The sequence below is a fragment of the Rhipicephalus sanguineus genome, chromosome 3, assembly GCF_013339695.2.
Source record: "Rhipicephalus sanguineus isolate Rsan-2018 chromosome 3, BIME_Rsan_1.4, whole genome shotgun sequence".
Lineage (NCBI taxonomy): Eukaryota > Metazoa > Arthropoda > Arachnida > Ixodida > Ixodidae > Rhipicephalus > Rhipicephalus sanguineus.
This window is the reverse complement of record NC_051178.1, coordinates 169243559-169252380: the sequence shown is the minus strand read 5'-3', so window position 1 is coordinate 169252380 and position 8822 is coordinate 169243559.

Here is an 8822-nt window from a genome sequence, read left to right as displayed (position 1 = left end):
ACGTTTGTCGCCCAGCAGCGGACTGCGCGCCACTTGGCCCATGCATGCATGAGCATGCATCAACCACCGCGAATTGAAATTTAAACTCGAGCCTGCACACGCCATCTCTCATTGCGATAAAGAAAGTAACGCGCAAAAGGATAAAGGCGTATGGTGTCTACATTGCATCAACAATAATGAAGACTTCAAAGTTCGTTAACCAGTCAACTTTACGTATTTACTGTAATTTACTCGCAGCGATAACCGTCTAACTTCCGCACGAAGGCCTTAGCGCTGACTGTAGCCATCCGCGCGGCCGTTGCTTCTGCAATGTCAGTTAACTCGCCGATTTCGCATGGGCGGTCGAGCTCACCGGTCATGCACTCTTTTGCTATATTTCGTGCTTGTGTCGTGGTTCGTGGAGGCTATAAACGCAGCTGTGAAGAAACTATACTTCGCTGCGTGTTAAACTTGTGGTCCCGAATGCAAGTATGTCTGTGTGGAGCGACTGTTACGCTGACTGACGGTTAGAGTCTCGTAAGATTCTCTGTGGAAAACTTCACTCATCAGCGTGCGCGGGACGCGCTCGCAACTTCCTTTCTTCTATGCTCGAGGGACGCGCGTGGTTACTTTGATGTGCGATTAGTTTTCTGTGGATTTGCGGATACTGTAAACCACGGGCTTCTGTCATTTTTGAAGGTAAGTTCATTTTTACTGCATATGCGCTCAGTATTTGAGAACTATGACAAATGAAAAAGCGTGTTCCATTGCGTCACGGGCTGCATGTGCGACATGTTTCAGCAGTACGTGATTGCGGAATTTATTCAGCATACATGATAAGGCTGTCGAAACGTAAATGCACGTCATGGTTTCCGTCCATGTTCGAACGAACATGAGCGAAAACCGTATGTATATTTGTTAACCCAATTTCAGCACAATGGACTATGTCTTTTCTTGGCCGCTTGATGAGGTAGTTTCAATATATACGTTAGCTTAAGCTACGTGTGCCGCGTAAGAAGCAGTTTTAGAATGGGGTACGCAAAGATAGCGTTCGTTGGGACGCATATGCTATTTCCTCCACTTAACGTGAGTGCGCAAGAGGATGGCGTGCGACGCATGCGGAGTAGCCAGTTTTACAATGGGATATGCAGATAGCGTTTGTTGTGTACGTAGCGTATAATGCATGCGCAGTGGCGATGAACGAACGCAGAGCTTTGCGCACCCAATTTTAAAACTGCATTGTTAGAAGTTACGGCATGTGTCATCTGTTTTATTGTGTCACTGAAGTTTGTGGATGCGAGAATCTTTGCAGCGACAGCGTACTGGTTCATGGTTTCTTCCATAGTACTAGCTGCATGTAACGAGAGGCTGGTCACGCTTCTCCGTTAGTTGCGAATTTCTGAGGGCATGAGAGTCAAAGACGCGTTTCACGGGGAGGAGTTCGGCATTTTTTCTCAGTGCTGCCTTGACTATCTCGATGCGGTTTCGGACTTCTGATTTGTTTCCCCTACTCTGTTAACCTCCTCCTTTCTCGGTAAAGCCTGCAGCTCTTAGCAGAACCAAGAGGTTCTCTTGCGCGTCTTTTGTGCCTGGTTAAACATAGCAGGCTCGCTCTCTGTCGCCGTACGGTGTTATCGTGTTTTCATCTTTTCACACCGTCCTATTTTAGGTATAATAGCAAATAATGAAATGATCTTTTCTCCTATTTATTGCAGGTGGTACTGCCCTAGATGTTAAGAGACGCACCTGGTTAAATATAGCAGGCTCGCTCTCTGTCGCCGTACGGTGTTATCGTGTTTTCATCTTTTCACACCGTCCTATTTTAGGTATAATAGCAAATAATGAAATGATCTTTTCTCCTATTTATTGCAGGTGGTACTGCCCTAGATGTTAAAAGACGCACCTGGTTAAATATAGCAGGCTCGCTCTCTGTCGCCGTGCGGTGTTATCGAGTTTTCAACTTTTCACACCGTCCTATAGGTATATTAACAAATAATGAAATGATCTTTTCTACTATATATTGCAGATGGTACTTGCCCTAGATGTTTAGAAACAAAGGCTACACCAACTAAATTATTACTTTCTTCTTTTGTGATGGGCTGACTGACAGGTTTTAGTATGAAAAAAGATGGATGTAAAGAGATTGACATTTTCCTCTTTTCCTTGGAAACTTTCAAAAACAAAAGGTCACAGTTTGTAAAGCAGTTAACTTTTTTGAGCGTCTTTGTTTGTCGGCATCTTCAAGAAACCGCACTAGGGCTATTGTGCTAAAATATATGTGACGTGGAACGCTGCCCCATGCTGCTAATGGCACAACAACTTTCGTGTGTATGCTATTTGTAGCGTTCTTTGCAGACTTCCGGATGTGCCTAGTGATTTCCATCAAGTACCTGTCATGAAGCCATGTGTTCAGTCTGACTTGCCACACATTGTGATATTTTGACACTGAGAAATGTGATGTACTAAGTGCAATACCCTGATCTGCTTCTGACAATCCTGAGTTTACAGCTGTGTGCTTATTGAGTAAAAAATATTGAGTAGAAACTGTCCCACTTTCTTTAGCTGATGTGTCTCATAACATTAATTTGTTCTTTTAGGATGATATTTTCTAATACTGGGCATCATAAAAGAATCATGTTTTTTTTTTATTAGGCTGGTATTTTCATATTCCTAATTTTTATTTATTCATTTTAGTAAGTGGCTCATTCATTGTAATTTTTGCGGTCGTTTCGATTAGTTTTCTGTTCATACATTTTGTTTTCGCGCTACAGTTGGTTTAGTTCTACTTTTTGTTATATGTCGCTGTAATTTACAGTGTTCATATTTTCTGCTAGCCATGGCACATTTAAGCTTAACTGTGTGCTCTCTAGGGATGTCAGACCATAATTTCTGTGATAAGTTTTGTACGCTGCATTTCGAAGCCTGAAACCGTTACTCCTTTAGTGGGCACCGTTGAAACACGTGTGCTGCATCCACAAATATTTTTAGCTAACGTCTAAAATGGCGCCTTTTGTTCCCAACGTCTATCTTACTTCTGTAATGATGCCAGAGCTTTTTCCAAATTTTTTTTCAGTGAGAAATGTTCCAACAGAGGCATGTTGTAAGAACGTTCCTAAAAGTTTCATTTTGTGAGCAATACACTTCAGCAACAGTGATTTTGCAAGCAATTTACGTTCTTTTTTCATTACGCATTCTTGGCTCGGTGGGCCGAATATTATTTTGCAGTTTTGTTTTCTTCTTAGTGATTTCAACACATTGGACACGATTTCCTTTAACTGTGGTCTTAAGTAGCGCTACTGAACGATTGTTTTGAAACGAAGAGAGACACACACCAGGTGCTTGATGCATGCCTCCTTTCCTGCTTAGAATGCTGTGTTGGAGCAAGATGGCGAGTTGGGCCTGTTGGTTTACGTTCATGTTTGGAAAATTAGGTTGAAGCGCACTGAAAAAAAAAACGTGGACAGTAGAAGTGGACAGGAGTAAGTGCTGTCCTGTCTACTTCTACTGTCCATGTTTTTTGTTGTGTTGCTGTGTTGGCTGTGGCTCGGTGTAGCGTCTTCTAACTCATTCACCTATCGGATTGGTAGGGCAGATTCATCAATGTGCGATAACTGCAACTGTGTAGAGACTATCGATCATCATTTGTGCCGCTGTATGCTATTTCAAACACATCGCCGGACTCTCCAGTGTGCCAGTGTGCCTTCAGGAGACTTGACGGTCGGCCTTTTCCCAAAGGAAAGATCTTGGGAGGCTGTCTTCATAGCAGATCAGCCCAGAAAACCACACGAGCCCTCCTGCAGTACTTCAAGGCACCAAACTGAGTGACCACCTGTGATACACTCCTCTGTGTGTGTGTTGTGAAATGTGTCTCTTTCTCTCTATTTTTACTCCCTCATTCTCCTCCCATGAGTAGGGTAGCAAACTGGACGCTATTTAACCTCCCTGCCTATCCTCTGTTCCTTCTCTCTCTCTCTCTCCTTCCTACAAGAAAAACGTTTAGCGGAAGAGGAAGCGTTGAGGAAACGTTTCATCGTGAATGCTTGTCTTCGTCAGGGCCCTGACGGCAGGGGCGTCACCCCGCGCCCCCCCCCCCCGAAAATTTTCTATTTTGCTCGTGTTTATATACACGCACACATACAAACGCACGCACAAACATATATAAAGTATGGTTGAACCCCCCCCCCAAAAAAAAAAAAATTTCTGGCTACGCCCCTGCCTGACGGGAACTAGTCCCCTTGTCGAGGCGTTGGCTTCAGCGACATTCCCTTTTCGACAATGTCTCTTCACTTCATCTTGGCGTTTGATTAAGTAAAGCTAATGAGTCGACGCTTACATATTGCAGAATGGCTGTGCCAGATCCTAAATTTTGTCATATTGCACTGTTAGTTGTTTAACAACAATTTTGCGAATGATGAATCATGCAACAAAAAGTAATCTTGAAGCTTGGATACTATATAGCTGCATTTTAATTATCGCGATATTTTGCATTCTTTTGCCGCTTCTGAATAATATTATATAGTCGCATGCTATATCTCATTTCGTGGTTTTAGGGGCGAAGCTCCTTAAGGCGGCACCCGTTCGTCCCTCGTAGTTGTAGTCGTAGTGCGTAACCAGTCGTAACGCTAACCAGATCTTGACCTCCAAGGTGGTGCCGGTGGGAGATTTTGTCTGTGCGTTGTTGAACAATAAAAAAATTCGCAGCGTGCGCGTTAACTAAAAGCCGAATTCTTCTTTCTCTCATTCGCCATTAGCAGCCATTGGCATGTTCCAGTAGGAAACGTTAGTAGAAGTAGAAGTGTAAGTGTTAGCTAAAAGCCGACTTCTTTCTCTCTTTTTTTATTTTTTAGCAAGCGTTGTGTAAACCATTTACATTATGAAGTACAGTGTGGCCAATCCCCCTTGTGGGTATGAGCCAAGATCTAGGCGACAAGACAAGACAAGACTTCTTCCCATTCCCATTAGCAGCCATTGTTTACCTCTAAGGTAGTGCCTGGTGAGATTTCTCGTGTGCGTGATTAAACAATAAAAATTTTGTTCAAAACGCCGTTGATTGATGAAATAAACCAACGAAAGACGCCAGATGTTTTCTAAAAGCAAAACGAAAGAACGCCAGATGTTTCTAAAGCAAAACGAAAAGGCGCCAGCTGCTTAACGAAAGACGCCAGATGTTTGCTAAAGCAATAGTTTTCTAAACAATGAAAATTCACAGCGTACATGTAAAATTAAAGTGAGCTGCAAGTCGTCATAACTCATAGAACCTTTAGTATAAACGCGCCCGATCTCACGTCGGTGATGATGTACTGGGCAGAATTCACGGAAGATTCACGGTTTACCGATGAACCTCCGCAGCTTCGCCCACTCATCATCATTCACTCCGTGGATATGCTGTGATTTTTTGCGTTTCTATGCTGTACAGGAATCCTTGCTGTTTCACATAATAAATTATGACATGACCACTTTTGTCTGTGAATCTACTGAGCTCTCACTCTGTTATAGTAATTACGGAATAAAGTAACTGTAATTACTATAACAGAGGGGGCTTCCTAAAAACGTGCACTAATATAATTGCATGCGCAAAAACAAAATAGCTAAAAGAAAAGAGATCCTGCATGACGTCTTAAAAACGTTTAGAAAACGTCTTTTCAAACACGATGCATTGGGATATTGTTATTTTTAAAATGGGATTTTTTGCGACGTTTTTAAAACGTTTTCTAGATCGTCTTAAAAACGTTTAGAAAACGTCTTTTCAAAGACGATGGAATGGGATATTTTTATCTGTTTTAAAAATGGGATTTTTTGCGACGTTTCTAAAACGTTTTTAAAACGTTTTCTAGAACGTCTTAAAAACGTTTTTTAGATCGTCCTAAAAACGTTTTCTAGATGGTCTTAAAAATGGATTCTAGCCGGACATCAGACGAGATATAAAACGTTTTCTAGACCTTTAGCTTCTATTCCGTGACGTTTTCTAAACGTTTTTATCGTCTCGGATAAACCTTTATAAAACGTCAATTATCCGTTTTGTGCTACCTGGGATGCTGTCATCGCAAAGTTTGTATTGAAGCCATATACCGCACAAAGGTGCAGTGGCCGCCTTTGCTAAAGGAGTGAGCATCTAGCCTTTCCTTGTATGAAATTCCAATTTATTGCTATCGAATTCATTGCTTCATATTTGAGCGGAAACTGACTTTTTTTCTGAAAAACTGTTTGCGCCAATGTATAATTTTCTCGTGGTTCTTATATGCGGCTCCTTGCCTATAGTCACAAAGATTGGGGACACAATAGCAGGTGTAAAGCCGGCTGATGTAAGCTCGCGGACTGCAAAAAAAAAAACAGCCACGAGAAGTGTAGTGAAAGAAAATCCGAACACCGAGAAAGAGGCGTGCGAAAACTTGCGTATCTGGAGCACACGATATTTCACCGACAAGTTCCGTGTGTTGGAGGAAGCGGAGTAGTCTCCGATGTTCTCGGGGAAAGGAGTAAAATCGTGTGTGCGTGCGCGCCGAATAGAACAAGTCTGTTATCAATCTATCTACCTACGCTATCCTCTTCTTGCACGCCTTCCTTATCTCTCACCAGATGTCGCCTCTGTCTTTTCTTTTTCCGTAGCCAGAAGCCTACAAACGAGCTATCGTTCATGCCATCTATCTTTCCCGTTCATTCGCTGTATTTTTTTGTATTTCTCTTTTTTCGTCCAAAGCCATTTCCTCCGATCTGGTAACGGTTCCGATTGACTTCCTGGTTCCACTCCATGGGAACTAGACAGAGGCCTGAAGCTCGCGACGACGTTGTATTGGTTTAGATTTCCACGAAGCGTCATTTTTTTTGGCTCGTTGCCTTGGCGCCTATAATAAATTATTATAATTCCTTGGCGCCTATTATAATATGATTATAATTCTAATCATGGAGGGCGACTTTTTTAGTCATCTTCATATTAATTGTTACTTTTACAATGTTGCGGCAATCGAAAATTAGATAACTTCGCTCCCATCGACAACTTGTCGTGATTGCTTCGCTTTACCTCAACCCCGTCTTTTCGGCTATTCCTAGATCGGGCTATTCCCGATCAGTTGATCAGCCAAGACACATGTCCCTTATAATACGAATAACATTTTTACAGTGAATTACGACTACACATTGAGCTCAGATGTCGCAGGTAGGAAAGGAGATGCATGGTTAACGTAGTGGCTCTAGGGAAGACGAAAACAAAAACGCCTTGAGACCATTTATCTGGCTTTTCTGATCCTCGTGGTGTTTGGTCATGGAAGGCAAATACAGCACCTTCAGCTGCCATATCAACGCCAGCGAATTGGGAGGACGCGCTATTACGAGTAAAGGGACAGACAGGACTGTAGTCATTTACATTATTTAGTTATTTAGTACGCCTCCGTAGAATCGGACTGATCTTCAAGCATACCCACAGTTAAACAATAACCACGAGCTATACAATGGATGTTACTTCTCAAGACAGTGAATAATAAAAGAAAGCGTGCTGTTTGTTTCATTTATTAAATAGTTCTCTCCGACGTACATTATCATAATTCGCGATAACAAAGAAGTATAGGCAGAAATGTATCAAAGCTCCGTAAAATGAAAATGCATTTGCTCAGCAAAGAAGGGAGAAATTGCATACAACAGTGGTGGTTATACGTTTAGAGGGATTCCTCTTTGCTCTTTGATAGCCACTTGCATTCGGAGATGTCGGCATTGATCACGGTGCCCTTTCTAAAAATGCACTTTTTCGTGACGCCATAACACTCGCGTAAAACGCGTTAATGGGGTTGTATCACGGTCATAAAGTTCCAGCAGGCCCGTGTCTTCGCGACCCGTGAATCATGCCTCCCCGGGGGCGGGTGCAAATCGCCCCCTCGGGAATCTATAAAGACGGGCCGCCTATTACTAGCAAGCACTTACAATTACGCACAGCGTTCGAGGGACATTATTTCACCGCCTCGTCGGACGTGCCAGAAAATATACGTGATCCGAATCAGTCGGGGCCCTTCTGATCGCAGGTTTAGCGATCGCACGCTTGCACGCACCTTCACATTTATGTGAATAGATGTACAACCCGGTGCGTAGAATTGGCGTGCCTTCTCTCACCGGAACGTGTTGCGACATTAAGTAATGCAGTGTGTGTCTTGAGTGGAAAGGGAATAAAGTAAAACATGGGAAGAGAAAGTTGTCGTGTGTGTTGTTCACGCTTCCACTGTTTGTCTGCGGACGCAGATGTTAAGATACGTTGGATACACTGAATAATTCTTTTTTCTACGCTGTCCGTTTCAGCACAAATACAGTATGGCACATCTGCAAAGACTAAGTAAATATACTACGCAGATGAAAAAGCCAAGCCTGACAACGTAAACGAGATAAGAAAATTTATTAGTACTCTAAACCTTCCCAGATGGGTGGACAAGCGTTTTATACGCCCTTCACCATTCTAATTCATCCCTTAGGTCGACTGCAGCGCTTGCCGTCGGCGGCAGCCAATGACGGTCCCTTTAAGGTTCCGTGCTACGGCCTTTTAGCAATCCCATCCTTAGTGCTGTGCGCATTCGTGGTTCGTCTCGCTTTACCCACGGTGAAGGCCGAGTACGAGGGAATAGTGCGTGTTATATCACAGAACCGATCTCCAAGGTGAAATTGAAGTCCGTATTCACTTCGAATGCCGCGGCCAAAACACATCGGTGGGAAGAGAAATTAGTATATTTAGAAAATTACGGGAAACAAAATAAAAAATCACGCCATATCCACGAAGTGAATGATGATTGAGGAGCTGGCTCACAAATAATCGGGTAAACCGTGAATGGTACATACAATTCCTATACTGTCATAAAAAGACGTCACAC